We start from the raw sequence: 16,322 nt of genomic DNA on the forward strand, positions 1-16,322 counted from the left end.
TTGATGACAGGGCACTTCCTTTGCCAGGATCTCAGTGAGCAGTCTAGGCTGGCTGGCCTGGGAGCCCTAGGGAGCTGCCTGTCTTTGGCTCTCTAGCACCAGGATAACACGCATGCGCCACCACACTGGCTTGGCTCTCCTCACATGGGCTCCAGGGAATCACACACTGGTCCTCCTGGACAGTGAGCCCTTTACTGACTGAGCCATTTCCTTTCGGGTAGATTCTTCTACTCTTGGGCCTCAGTTGCTCTCTGTGAAATGGGACCAGTACTTCCTGATCCAGGTAGAGGCTGAGAGGCCCAGGAAGCCAGAGGCATGTTTCCATGGTGAACTCACAACTGGTCCAAGTCCTGAAAAGGTATTTTCTGTTCCCTCAATTTTACCCCTTGTGGTACTGAAGTTTGAATCCAGGACTTGTTTTAGGGATGGGTTCTCACTGAGCTCTAAGCCCCAGTCCTTTAAAAACAGAGGATTATTTTACGATATGGTCTGACCAGGCATGGTGGTACATACCTTTAATTCCATTCTTTAGGAGACAGATCTCTGTGAGTTTGAGACCAGCCAGGCCTGTATAGTGAGTTTAAAGGAAAGGGGGAGAAGGGTTATGTGCTAAGTTGCACAAGCTGGCCTTCAATTCTTCGTGTGCTGTAGATTGGCTTCAAATTTATAATCCTCCTGCCTCAGACTCCCTGTTAGTGGGCCACACCTAGGTTTTTTCACTTCCTTCTCTTCCCATCTCTGAACTATTTTCAAAGAGAAAGTCTCGGGAAGATTTCACACTTCTCGAACTCTTGATGTAGTCTTTTAAAAAATGTTTGGCTGTTTTGCATGTGTGTGTGTGAGTGAGTGTGTATGTGAGTATGAGTGTGTGTGTGAGTATGAGTGTGTGTATGTGTGTGTGAGTGTGTGTATGTGTGAGTGTGTGTATGTGTATGTGTGAGTGTGTGTATGTGTATGTGTGAGTGTGTGTATGGTATGTGTATGTGTGAGTGGGTGTATGTGTATGTGTGAGTGTGTGTATGTGTGTGTGAGTATGAGTGTGTGTGTATGTGTGTGAGTGTGTGTGTGTATGTGTGTATGTGTGTGTGTGAGTGTGTGTGTGTGAGTGTGTGTGTATGTGTGAGTGTGTGTATGTGTATGTGTGTGTGTATATGTGTATATGTGAGTGTGGGTGTATGCACCACAGGCATGTCTGGGGCCGACAGAGGGTAGAAGAAGGGTCAGACCCTCTGAAATTGGAGTTACAGAGTCATGAACACCATTTGGATGCTCTGTAACTCGAGTCCTCTTCTGACCTTCTCAGGCACTGCACACACAAGATGTACTTACACGAATGCAGGGAGAACAGGGAATTGACATAAAATCCTTTAACAAAACAAAAAACAAGGAGAATGGATTGAGTGGGAGGCTGGCTCATGGCTCAATAGGTAAAGGGTTTGTCACCAACCTGAAGACCCCAGACACACATAGGAGGAAAGAGAACCGAATCCTACCGATTGTCTTCTGACCTTCCCACATATGTTGTGACTCATGGGTACACAGACACACACACACACACACACACACACACCACACATACATACATACACACTCACATATAACACACACACAGCATACATACATACACACTCACATATAACACACACATACCACACACATACATACACACTCACATATAACACCACACACACACAGCATACATACACACTCACATATAACACACACACATACCACACACATACATACACACTCACATATAACACCACACACACCCCACACATATACATACACACACATATATAACACACAGACATACCACATACATACACACTCACATATAACACCCCCCCCACACAGCACACATACATATACACTCACATATAACACACACATACCACACACATACCACACACATACATACACACTCACATATAACACCACACACACACCACATATACATACACACTCACATATAACACACAGACATACCACATACATACATACACACTCACATATAACACCACACACACACACACAGCACACATACATACACACTCACATATAACACCACACACACACACACACACACACACACGTACACACGCACGCACACTCAATGTTTAGAAAGAAGAAAAGCCAGACTGTGGTGGCACATACCTTTAATCCCAGCTGATTGACTGATCTCTGAGTTCAAGACCAGCTTGATTTACAGAGTGAGTTCCAGGCCAGCCCGGGCTACACAGACAGACCCTGTCTCATAAAAAAACAGCAAAGATACGTATTTTTTAAATGGAAGAGGAAGAAGAAAAGAAGAGACAGGAAGGAGAGACAGGTTGGTTTTAGATAGCAAAAGAAAGAGGCTGGGACTATGGCTCAGTGGTAAGATGCCTGGAGAGAGGAGGAGGGTGGAGAGGTGGGAGAGGAGGGTAGGCAGGGAAGAGGAAGCAACAGAGGTTAGGACCTGAGCAAATGATGGGACCTGAGCAACACTGCATGGCCTGAGTGTCTGGAGCTTGGGGAGAACCTACAGTACCTACCAGGCAGAGTCTTTGCTAGCTGCTGACAGGTACAATGTGGAGTGAGGTCTGGGAGCTGAAGGGTTGGCTTCAGAGAAAGCCTTCCGGTTCCTGAGGGTGCAGGGGCAGGGCTGGAGAGACCTCACCAACGCCCAGAGAGAATTACAAATGGTAAAAATGACTGCCCTCAGCACACGCAGGCACCACGCACTTAGCATTGGTCTGTTGACTTCAGTGCTGCTACAGCAGGATGAGAAACCCCCTTTGAGCTCCCAATGATGTCCAAGACAGGGCTGGATTGGCTCTGGACGTCTCCTCTGTCCTCAGGAACACTTCCAAGTGCTCAGGGCTGATGCCTCTTCCCACCCTCTCCCAGCACAATGCCTGGCTTAGACCCTGGGTATGGGCTGCCTACTGCACACAGGGCTGGTTGGAATTTGGTATGGAGGCTCTCACCGGTCACTATGTCCACCTCCATCCTCAAATCATCCATGGCGGGAAGCAGAAGGATGTATGGGGGGGGGAGCACATTTCAGCGGGATTTGGTGGTCTATATCTGTAATCTCAGTACTCAGCAAAGGCAAGTAACTGACACAAGTTCAAAGCCAACCTGGTGTAAATAGCAAGTTCCAGATCCACTAGGGTTCCATGATGAGACCCTGTTTCAGACAATACAAAACTAAAAACCAAGCAGGGTGGGGAGAGAAGTCAAAGGTTAAGAGCTTGTCCTTCCCGTCCAGAGGACTAGAGTTCAGTTCCCAGCACCCACATCAGAGCCTCATAACACCTATTAATGCAACTCCGGGGCATCCAACACCTACACTTTCTCTCTCTCTCTCTCTCTCTCTCTCTCTCTCTCTCTCTCTCTCTCTCTCTCTCTCAAACACACACACACACACACACACACACACACACGATTAAAAAGCGGGTTGGGGATTTGGCTCAGTGGTAGAGCGCTTGCCTAGCAAACGCAAGGCCCTGGGTTCGGTCCCCAGCTCTGAAAAAAAAGAAAAAAAAAAAAAAAAAAGAAAATAACACAGGCTAGACAGATGGTTCAGAGGTTAAGAACCTTGCTGCTGGGGTTGGGGATTTAGCTCAGTGGTAGAGCGCTTGCCTAGCAAGCACAAGGCCCTGGGTTCGGTCCCCAGCTCCGAAAAAAAAGAAAAAAAAAAAAAAAAAAAGAACCTTGCTGCTTTTGAAGAGGACCCAAGTTCAGTTCCCAACGCCCACTGTCAGACAGTATACAGTGCCTGTGCCATTCACTCACCCATAAGGAAAAATAGTAAGTATTTTGGGGGAGTCTCTCAGAGGTGCCAGGCTTTATCCCAAGGCCTTCGTATATATTTTCTCAGCATTCTAAGGGGAAAATACTCCATCCTCCTCATCATTGTCACCAACATCATCATCCCTCTGCTTCAGAGATGACAAACTGAAGTACGTAGCGTCGAGAGGAGTCTTCAGAGGTGGAACTATGCCGTGACTTCCCAACCCCATGTGCTTGAGCATGACCCTTTCCTTCTTGGGTTCTCTTGGCTTCCTGAGCACAGCTTCTCTTTGGACCACAAGAGCTCATATAGGCACAGAACTGGGTGTACCGTCTTCACTGCCTCAGTCCTCCTGGGCATTGCTTTCTAACTCTAGGCTCTAGGGTCTCTTCTATCCAAAGTGGTTCAGGGGAGCTAGAGAGGAGAGCTATAGGGCCAGGAGGGAACTGAGGCAAGAGTGAAATATATACAATAAATTTGTCAGTCTGGTGGGACTGATAGACCTCCAAAATGGGCATATGGGGCTGAATGGCTTCATGAGCTTCCCAGGACCCAACATTGACACTGAACTGAAACCATCATGGACTACCCTACCCATGACCATATACCATCCTCCCTTGCTCAGAGCCGAGGATGTTATCAATCTCATCCCTGGATTCCGAACCAGACCTGTTCTCACCTGTGATTATAAACCAGAGGGCCTGGGGTTCTGGGACAGGCAAAGACTTGCCAACGGCCTTGTTAGCAGAGGACTAGCCGGCTGAGGCTGGACACACCCGCCGGTCCCCTTTGAAGTCTTTCCTTAGTCATCCCCAGTGCCCGTCATCATCTCTCCAATCCCTAAGAGTTGAAAGACCATTTAAGGCGTGCAACTTCAGAGTTCAGATTCTGAAGGTGGGCCTTGGGGAGATTATGTTTTTCTTTTGAGACAGGGTCTTGCTGACGTAGCTCTGACTGGAATTCAGAGAGATGAACCTGCCCCTGCCTCCCAATCGCTAGTATTGAAGGTGAGCACTACCATGTCTACATGAGATTTTTAAATTCTTTTTACACTTTTTAAAAATTTATTATTTTATGTATATAAATACAATGTCACTCTCTTCAGACACACAGAAGAGGGTATCGGATCCCATTACAGATGGTTGTAAGCCACCATGTGGTTGCTGGGAATTGAACTCAGGACCTCTGGAAGAGCAGTCAGTGCTCTAACCACTGAGCCATCTCTCCATGAGATCAGAGAACAAACCTCAGGATCATTCTCTCCTTCTACTATGTGGGTCCTGGAGAGGGAACTCAAGTCACCAGCCCTGACAAGCACTTGCTGAGCCGTCTCACCTGTGCCATGGGAAGACTTTTTCAGAATAGCTGTTTGGGAATACTTAATGTTAAATAGTATAGGACTGAAACAGTTCCACATGGAGATATGCTATGTACATGTATATACCATCTAACTATACTGTAACATATGTGTACATATGCACTGTGTTTGTGTATAACTGTCTGTTTGCGTGTATATGGAATTATTCAGTTTATGTTGGGTTTTTTTTGGGGGGGAGGGGGTGACTTCTTTCATGTTCACCTTTCATAATTATTTAGAAATGGTCACCTTTGTGGATGATTTTGCTGGGAGCCCAAATTGACTGTGACCTTGTTACACAGTGGAGGCTGGCCTTGAACTCCTGACTTTTCTGCCTCTACCTTCTTAAAGCTGGCATTAAAATCGTGTACTACCATTTCAGTTTTTTTGTTTTGTTTTGTTTTGTTTTGTTTTCAAGACAGGGTTTCTCCATGTAGCCCTCGGTGTCCTGGAACTCTGTAGACCAGGCTGGCCTCCAACTCATAGAGATCTGCCTGCTGGGATTAAAAGTGTGTACCACCACCATCTGGCTCAGTTTTTCAATATTACTAACACATGGATACTTGGGGCATGGCGAGGCCGGGGGAGTGACAAACAAGGGAACTAAGGAAAAGATGTTGTTCACCATGTTGAATGTGTTGATAGTTTCATGAGTGTATGCCTATGTCAAAATTCAACATTTGAAATGTGTGGTTTATTACATGTCAGTGATACAACAATGACAACTACTTCTGCACACACACGCACATGCACACACACACACACACACACACACACATGCACACACACACACTCAAGCCAGCCGGTGGTTTAATAGACACTAATTGTTTGATTCAAGGTCAGATCAGGGATAGTGTTCACGTTCATCCCCACCCCTGAGTGAGCTGTTTCTGGGAAGGTGGACAGGCCAGTGTTTCCATTATGCCTGGCACTAAGTGCAACTAATATGCTGTGTGAACAACCCCAAGAAGGAGCTGAAAGGCAGAGAGAAGGCTCCCAGGCTAGGGAACGGCCCATCAGGGAATTCCCTGGCCTTTGTTCTGTCTCCTGTACAGAACAAGGAGCTGACAATCCCAACAGCCCCGAGGTGCAGAGATAAGAGCAGGAACAAGCAGAGCAAACACATAAAGCCTGTCCCTAATCTAAGTACCCCAGAAAGCGCTTCCTCACTAGACAAAATGTCTTGGGGTTGGGGACTTAGCTCAGTGGTAGAGCGCCCTGGGTTCGATCCTCAGCTCTGGAAAAAAAAAAAAAAAAGACAAAATAAATGTCTTACTTAGTATCAGCTTACTCTGGGCAAAAAGCGCAGGAAAAAAAAAATCTGGAGTTGAATTCCCATCCTTAGTAGAGCAGGGAACCCTATAGTTTTCTGTACTTGCTAGGCTATCATTGAAGCACCCCTACTTTTTTGCCAGCTAATTATGAAGTCCTCCTGCAGCAGAAATAGGCATCCGTGTATGAGGAGCTGTCCCAATTCTTCCCCTCCGTGGTCGTTATCAGAGGAAGCACAGTGGATGGTGGAGACTTTCATGTGACCCAGGGGTCAGAAGGTATCCACGCCCCCCACAGTGGTGTCATGGAACTCTTCCTCCCTGCCCGACAGTGAGGAGCAACAGGTGTCAGCAGAGGCCAGCGAGGAACTTGTGCTTCTGCTCCACCAGCCTCAGGTTTGTCCTACTGGAGCGCAGCAGGGAATGTTAGCTGACGCAGAAGGCAATCCCCCAACCCCGCAAAAAATCAAGCTCTCCAAAAGCACCTATCTAGAGAACCAAAGACCCCCAAACCAAGTTTTCTTTTTAATGCAATCAATAAATTCCAATGCGGAAATGACCGAATTGTCAGTATTCTCTAGTGAGGTGGCAGAAGAGGCCATCAAGAAATGCTCCAGTGCCCAACTACAGCAGTGCTGGGGACAATGCTCGACTTCTCAGTAAAGAGCTGCAGAGATGGCTCAGTGGTTAAGAGCGCTGGCTGTGCTTCTTCCAGAGGGCGTGGGTTTGATTCCCAGCACTCACACGGTGGCTTGCAATTATAACTCCAGTTTCTAGGGAATCTGTTTCTGCCCCCTTTTGGCCTCTGCAAGCACCAGGCACCCATATGGTGCACAGACATCTATGTAGGCAAAACACACATACCCTTTTTTTTTTAAAAATTCTTTTAAAGAAGCAGAAGAAACAAAAGAGCTCCAAATGGAAATTTTAGAACGGAAAAGACACAGTGGCTGCCATTGACAGCTCTGTGGGTGTCTCAGCTGCCGAAACCAGCATCTAAAGAGAAAACTCTCTGAACTGGAAGAGGGAACAGTAGGACTCCCCATAAAACACTAAAACAAAAGCGATCACAGCCTCAGAGATCTTTAAGAGAGCGACATCTGATATCAGTGCCAGTAGAGTCCCTTGGAAAAATGCAAAACAGGGAACTCGATGGCAAACCTTGGGATTTGTGAAAGGAGACAAACCCTCAGGTTCAGGGGCCAGGTGAACCTCAAACAGGACAGCGCCAAACCTAACACTTAACAGAATTAAATGACTGAAAGCCAAAGAGGAAAAACCTTGAAGATAGCCAGGAAAATAAAATGGATGCATTACCTATGGGACACAGTGCTGGTGACAGAAGCTCTCGTACAAGAAACCATGGTGGCCAGAAAGAAAAGGAATAATAGTTTTCAAACGGGGAAAGAAAAGAGCCGTCAGCCCAGAATCCTATATCCAGGGGGAATGATCTTCCAGAATATAAAGCAAACCTGATGTTTTTTATCCTAAAAGTAAACTAACGATATCGACCCACCATTAACCTTCTGCAAACAAGCAAGGAAACAAGGTACCATAGACAATCTGGAGGCACACAGAGTGGGAGCAAACATTGGAAAAGGAATGACTTTCCTTTTCTTATGTAGTATACGTTAGTATATAATAATAATAATAATGTACAATGATGTGTGAAGTAGAAACTGAAGAGCCCCTTGCAAAGGCAGTTGTAGGGTTGGGGATTTAGCTCAGTGGTAGAGCGCTTGCCTAGCAAGTGCAAGGCCCTGGGTTCGGTCCCCAGCTCAAAAAAAAAAAAAAAAGCAAAGCCAGGTGTGGGGCACACACGTGAAGGAATGTTCTCCTGAATCGGACACAGGTGAAAGGATGTTTCACTAAGGCAGACACAAGTAAAAGGATGTTCTGCTAAAGCAAGCACGTGAAAGGACACGTGACGAAGGATTCTTTGCTAACAACACCCATGGATTGGTCCGCTTTACATTGTGTAGTTGAGCTGCATTTGTCAGGACTCCATAGAGAGAAACGCACCCTTTTGGTGTATGCTGGGGCTTTTTGCTGCTCCCAGTCTCGGGGTGATTGACAGAGTGATGTCAGCGGATACACACACACTCACATGGAGTTTTGCTAAGACAAACTCATGTGCTGAGGGAAGACCGGTGGAGAGCGCATGGTGTTTGGAGGGAGCATAAATAGGAATTAACGGACAGTGACAGAGACTGGGCTTGCTGGGAGAGCTCTGCAATGCTTCTTGGTCTCACACCTTTGCTGATCTTCCCTCTGTTGAGAGAGGCATCCCTGCTGGTCCAGGCCCCTCCTGCTGACTTGTGCTGATTTGGCTGAGGTCTGGCTATTTCTGCTAGGTCACCAACTGCCACCGACTGCTGCTATTCCAATACTACTGAACTGGACTGCTGGTCCCCTCGAATATAATGATATAAGTAGTTTTAAATTGGAAAATGGAGGGGCTGGGGAGATGGCTCAGTGGTTAAGAGCACTGACTGCTCTTCCAGAGGTCCTGAGTTCAATTCCCACAACCACATGGTGGCTCACAACCATCTGTAATGGAGATTTGATGTAATGGAGATTTCTGGTGTGTCTGAAGAGAGTGACAGTGTACTCAGATATAATAAATAAAAATAAATCATAAAAAAAAAGAAAAAGAAAATGGAGTCAAGGTAGCTCAGCAGGCAAGAGTGTTTGTTCTCAAGCCTGAGGGCCTGAGTTTGAATCCTGGAGAGCCGAAGGAGAGAACCAGCTCCTAAAGGTTGTCCTCTGATTTGCGCACAGACACACAGACACATACACACACACAGACAGATACACACAGAGACACATACACATAGACAGACACCTGCACTCACATTGTGGCATGCATGTCCCCACAGACATATATACAATATAAGAGAATTGAGTAAAAAAAATACATAACAAAAGAAAATTAGAAAGCTAGGTATAGGGGCTGGGGATTTAGCTCAGTGGTAGAGCGCTTGCCTAGCAAGCGCAAGGCCCTGGGTTTGGTCCCCAGCTCTGAAAAAAAGAACCAAAAACAAAAACAAAAAAAAAAAAAAAAGAAAAGAAAAAGAAAAAAAGCAAGCTAGGTATAATGGTAGATGCCAAAAGTCACTGAATTTGGAAAGTGGAGGTAGCAGGATTCAAGGCCAGCCTTGGCTATGCAGGTTTGGCTAAACGAGACCCCTTTTCTCACTTCTTTAAAAATAGAATAATGTTTTAATTTTTTCTTTAGATTTATTTTATGTGTATGAGTGTTTTGCCTGCATGCATGTCTGAGCACCACATGTGTGCCTGGTGCTGCAGAGGTCAGGAGTGGGTGTCAGAACCCCTGGAATTGGAGTTGTGGATGGCTATGAGCCATCATATGGTGCTGGAGACCAAACTCTGGTGCTCTCTGCAAGAGCAGCAAGGGCTTTTGGCCACCACGCTATCTCTTCATCCCCCTAGAAAAGGATTTTTTAAGAACTGTGGGCTTGGGCTGGGGAGATGGCTCAGTGGTTAAGAGCACTGACTGCTCTTCCAGGGGTCCTGAGTTCAATTCCCAGCAACCACATGGTGGCTCACAACCATCTCTAATGGGACCTCATGCACTCTTCTGGTGTGTGTCTGAAGACAGCTACAGTGTACTCATATAAATAAAGATAAATAAATCTTTATTAAAAAAAGAACTGTTGGCTCTAGAAAAATTCTTACTTCAAGAGGAAAATCAGGGCATAGTCACAACCAAAGCAAAGCACACTCCAGTCATGCAATATCTGGGATCCACTCACAATAGGTTTGGGTCACTTCTCCAGCTCTACCCACTGTAGCACAAACAGCTCGTCACGTAGACTCCGGCTGGCTCTACCCCACAGCTGATGCTGTTTTTGGTGGTACGGGACTCTCCAAAACTGCTGGGGTCTTTGGCTGAAACTGGGCTGCACTTTCACCAACAGCTTCTCCTAAGCTCTCTTCCTGATGCCAAGCCTCAACGTCTTTGCCTGTTGAGTCTTGGCGTCTTCAGTCCTGGTTGTCAACTGCCACCGAGGCTGCACTTGCACCAGTGGCCTCTTCTGGCCTCTCACAGCGCCACGCCTCAGCTGCTCCTGATCCCCTTCGTGCCTTTAAAACCAGCACCATCTGGGTGACTCTTACACACTACCAAGTCCAGCTGACACCACAAGGTACAACTGGGGCTGCCGCTGGAACACAGGTTCTCTGTGCTCTCAGTGAACACGTCCAGAAATGTTCACTTCAGTGATTCAGGTCTCTTCTGAATCATCACTAATCTCTTAGCTCTAGCTAGCCAGCTTCAGTTGTCCCAGTAACACTAAGGTTTCATGTCAGTTGTTATGGTCTCTTGTTAAATCACAGCTGATTCTTCAGCTCCAACTAACCAGAACCACAGGATCTTAAATCAAAATAACAAACAACCCTGACAGAGCCTTTAATCTTCCCTTACAAGCCAGGCCACCATCCTCCACATTGCCCTTGACACTCTTATCTTCCAAGCTCCTACAGAACATCCCCCTGAGGTCTCAACACTCAATACCACCAACTCGAGGCTACACCTCACAATGGGCTGGGCCCTCCTGCCTTGATCCCTAATTAAGAAAATGCCTTACAGCTGGATCTCAAGGCTGCAGTTCCATAAGGGAGGCTCCTTTCTCTCTATGACTCTGGCTTGTGTCAAGTTGACACAGAAAACCAGTCAGTATAGTAGCTTTTAGCCCAAAGTTACAAAGTCCTTCCACAATCCTCCCCAAAACATAGTCAGGTCTGTTAGAGCAATACCCCACTCCCAGTACCAACTTCCTTAGTCAGGGTTTCTATTGTTGTGATGAAAACACCTGGACCAAAAAGCAAACTGGGGAGGAAAGGGTTTGTCTGGCTTACACTTCCACACTGCTGTTCATCACTGAAGGGAAGTCAGGACAGGAACTCAAACAGGGCAGGATGCTGGAGGTGGGAGCTGATGTAGAAGGCATGGAGAGGTGCTGCTTACTGGCTTGCTTCCCATGTCTTGCTCAGCCTGCTCTCATTTAGAACCCAGGACCCCCCAGCCCAGGGATGGCATCACCCACAATGGCCTGAGCCCTCCAACACTGGTCACTGATTAAGAAAATGCCTTACAGCTGGATCTCAGGGAAGCATTTTCTGAACTGAGGCACCCTCCTCTCTGATGATGCTAGCTTATGTTAGGTTGACAAACAAACCTAGCCAGTACAGTGGCAAATGACGTGGGTCAGGTGTTCAAGACCAACCTCAACATATAATGAGTTTGAGGGTAGTCTGAACTATACCAAACTGTCTAAAAGAACCCAAAAAAAACAAAAAACAAAAAGCTAAACCAACGGCTTCCTCCGACCCCAGCCAAACCCCAAGGATGATCATTTTATTTACATTTTTTTTGTTTCTTTGAGACAGAGTCTATGTTGTCTCAGGTGTCCTGGGACTTCCTGTCTAGTCCAGGTTGGCGTCTAAATCACAGTAATCCATCTCCTTCGGCTACTACATGCTGAAATCCTGAAATCCTAGACACATGCTGCCAGGCTTCCCTTAGGATCAAATCTAATCAAATGCAAAATCTAAAATTATGAAATTTGTGAAATAAAAAGAAGGAAATGTATTTTCTAGACTGGCTTCAAAAGGAAAAATGAATAATGCGTCCCTTATAAAACTGTAAGTGGCTTTGTTTCATTAGAGTATCTGTTGAGCTGGGAGGTGGCTCAGTGGCATTCCCTGAGTTTGCTTCCTTGCACAGAAATAATGGAAGGGAGGAAGGCAGGAAGAGAGGGAGAGAGAGAGGGAGAGGGAGAGGGAGAGGGAGAGGGAGAGGGAGAGGGAGAGGGAGAGGGAGAGGGAGGGAGGGAGGGAGGGAGAGAGAGAGGGAGAGGGAGGGAGGGAGGGAGAGAGAGAGAGAGAGAGAGAGAGAGAGAGAGAGAGAGAGAGACTGAGAGAGACTGAGAGAGGGACTGAGAGAGGGACTGAGAGAGGGGAAGAGAAGGGAAAGGGAAGGGAAAGGGAAGGGAACAGAAGGGAAGAGACCTCAGTGGTTAAGAGTTCTTGCTGCTCCTCTAGAGGACCTGAATTTGGTTCCCACCCTTAGTGAGTGACTCACAACCACCTATAACTCCAACTCCAAGGGATCCAACACCCTCTTCTGGCCTCTGTAGACACCCACACACATGTGCCATTCACTTACAAGCATACACACACACACACACACACACACACACACACAGAGAGAGAGAGAGAGAGAGAGAGAGAGAGAGAGAGAGAGAGAGAGAGTAAGGAAGGGATACATTAAATATACTGTAAGAGGAAAAGAAACTAGAGAAAATATTTGCCAACCACATATTCAGAAGAGGTCCAGTACTTACAATATGTTAAGAGCTCTCAAAAATCAACAACAAGAGGTAGATAATCAAACTAGAACTTGGAAAAAACAGCAAGAAATGTTTCACCAAAGGAAGAATACAAACACTATCACATGAAAATGCATTCCATATCAGGACCATTAGGGAAACACAAATTAAAACCACAATGAGATGTAACTTTTCATTGTCAGAAAGTCCTCTGAACTGAAAAAGTAGTGAAGCAGCCAAACGCTGGAGAGCATGGGGTAAATCATTCCTTCACTGTGGTCAGGGAAGGATATAACTGTTATATTGACAATTAAAAAGCAGTCTAGAAGAGTGAGTTCTAGGACAGGCAGGGCTACACAGAGAAACCCTTCCTCAAAAAGCCAAATAAATATAAATAAATAGTGACATCCCGCAATGATACAGCTCAGCATTGTGTCTGTAGCATTTAAGGAAGAGGGATAACATGGGTTTACACAGAAACCTATACATGACATCCATAGCAGAAAACTCAGAGACAACCCAGATGTCCTTGAATAGTGCATGAATAAACAGATGGTGGTACGCCCATACAGTGGAATGCTAGGAATACAGTACAATACATTACAATACAATACAATACAATGTAATACAATACAATGCAATGCAATACAATGTAATGCAATACAATACAATGTAATATGATATAATCCACCCGCCAAAGCAGCTACTGATTCAAGCTGTGACTTGAATAAATTGCCAAGTCATTACCAACTGAGCAGAATGGACTTTCTGGACATAACTGATAAATCCAGCTATTCTAGAGGCTGAGGTAGGGTTACACAGTTAAGGCTGACCTGGGCTACACAGTAAGTTCAAGGCCAGCCTGGGTAACTTCCTGAAAGCCTATCTTGAAATATAAAGTAAAACAATAAGACTCAGGGCTGGAGAGATGGCTCAGCAGTTAAGAGCACTGACTGCCCTTCCAGAGGTCCTGAGTTTGATTCCCAGCAACTGCATGGTGGCTCACAACCATCTGCAATGGGATGCTCTCTTCTGGTGCGTTTGAAGACACCTACAGTGTACTTACATATAATTAAAATAAATAAAATCTTTAAAAAAAATAAGGCAGGGATGTAGCTCAGTGGTCAAACACTTGTCTACTGTCTGAGAGGCCAGGGTTCAATCACAATTTTAAAAAGTTACTGAGTAAAAAACTGCCAAGGATTGTACTTTTTATGATTCCAGCTGTGGAGCCTTCTACCAACTGTAGAAATGGGAAACATCGAGCAACCCCCCCCCCCCCGGAGGGGTTACAGAGGAGGAAAGGGAAGTGAGTATGACTAGAGAAGGGGCAGTTTATGGATACAGAAACTCCTTATGGTGACTTCAAGTTGCCAATATCCTGTACTATCACTTTTCAAGGTAGGAAATATCAGGGACTCAGATACTATGTGTTTTTTTTCTTAAGATTTATTTATTTATTTAAGTATATGAGTGCACTGTAGCTGTCTTCAGACACACCAGAAGAGGGCATTGGATCTCATTATAGATGGTTGTGAGACACCATGTGGTTGCTGGGAATTGAACTCAGGACCTCTGGAAGAGCAGTCAGTGCTTTTTTTTTTTTTTTTTTTTTGGTTCTGTCAGTGCTTTTTTTTTTTTTTTTTTTTGGTTCTTTTTTTCGGAGCTGGGGACCGAACCCAGGGCCTTGCGCTTCCTAGGTAAGCGCTCTACCACTGAGCTAAATCCCCAGCCCCCAGTCAGTGCTCTTAACCACTGAGCCATCTCTCCAGCCTCGATTGTCTCTGTGTTTTGTTTTGTTCTGTTTTGTTTTGTTTTTTCTTTTTTTCGGAGCTGGGACTGAACCCAGGGCCTTGCACTTGCTAGGCAAGCGCTCTACCACTGAGCTAAATTCCCAACCCCGATTGTCTCTGTGTTAAGCCATCCACCTGCATGTGGATCTACAAACAACCACGTAAGTGTAAATTCAAAAATTAGTTAAAAATTTGGGTATGGTGGCACTTGGGAGGTAGAAGATGGCAGATCACTTCAAGGTCAATGCCAACCTGGTCTACATAGCCAGTTCCAGGACTGCTAGAGAAATCCTGTCTCAAAAATGAAGAGGAGGAGGAAGAAGAAAAGGAAGAGGAGGAGGAGGGAGAGGAGGAGGAGAAAGAGAAATTAGATAGCACAGTGGGTAGAGGGTAAATATTGGGTAAAAACTCTGAGAGAGAATGAAGTTTAGGAATCCCACTTAGAGATGATAATTCTAAATTTCATTATATTATTACAATTAATTTTGAAGTTCAGGGAATTGAACCTAGAGAAGGTTCTTTCCTTCCTTCTCCCTTCTCCTTTCTTTCTCCTTTCTTTCTTTCTTTTCTTTCTTTCTTTCTTTCTCTCTTTCTCTCTTTCTTTCTCTTTCTTTCTTCCTTCCTTTCTCTCTTAGAAGTGGGATCTCACTAAGACTGGCCTTGAACTCATCAGCTTCCTGCCTCAGCCTGGAATTATAGACGACAAGTAGAACGGGGCCAGGCTAAGAGACCTCTTTTTTGTTGAAACTCATTTTGTCCTTTGTGACCGTACGTCTTCTCCAACAGTGTTCCAGGATGAAAGCAGTTGACTGTGATGGCGTGAGAGCTGAGGACTTTATGAGCTGCTGTTTGAAGTAAAGCAGGGGGGTCAAGTTTGGAAGATGCATGGGAAGGTCATGAGGTCATGGGAAGGTCAGGAGGTTCAGCTTAGCATCGAGGAAGGAGAAAGCCATTTCCTTGTCCTGTAGCCCCATGGCTTCCACTTAACACACATTTTAGTGACAATCCTGGGATATTTTAAGGGGACAGAAAATGGCTCCTTTAGTTTGCTGAACAAGGCTGAGTCTCTGATGTTCTAGCAGAGGGGGTGGGGAGGTAGGGTTTGGGGAGGGTATGAGGCAGGGGATATACTCTGTGCATGGGTACTGAGTTCTTGACTCCTTCATGCTCTAGGCTAATCCCTCACAGACGAGAATTAGACTTGGGCCTTCTCATTTCTCAGGATTTCAGTCAATTAGGTACAGCCTTTTGCTTTGTATTTATGGCCTAAAGAAGGGGTTCTCAGATGTCAGCATTTGACAGAAGCACCTGGAGAAATGTTGAATAGATTCCTGCCTGAAGCTCCCACAAATTCTGACCTCTGGAGTCTGGAGTGGGGGATGGAACTTATTTCCATGATATCACCAGAACTTCTAGTTGAGAGACCATGCTTTTGAATCCACTGATGTAAAAGGGCATAGATGTAGCCAGGCATGGCAGTAAAAGTAAACTCCGTGTCCAGAAGATGGAGGCAGAAGGATTGCCGCAAGTTCAAGAAAAACCTGGGCTACTTAGCAAGACCCTGGGCTGGGGATGTGGATCAGTGAGTTCCCAGCACCCAGTCAAAGCCAGGTACAGAAAGGTATATGTTTGTAACCTCAGCATTGTGGAGCTGAGACAGATCCTAAGACCTAATGCCCCACTAATGTAGCCTAAATTGTAGAGCTTCCTATTCAAAATACAAGACGGAGAAATAGCTATCTGGAAGACACCCAGACTTACACACAC

This window comes from Rattus norvegicus, chromosome 19 (assembly GCF_036323735.1).
Source record: "Rattus norvegicus strain BN/NHsdMcwi chromosome 19, GRCr8, whole genome shotgun sequence".
Taxonomy (NCBI): Eukaryota; Metazoa; Chordata; class Mammalia; order Rodentia; family Muridae; genus Rattus; species Rattus norvegicus.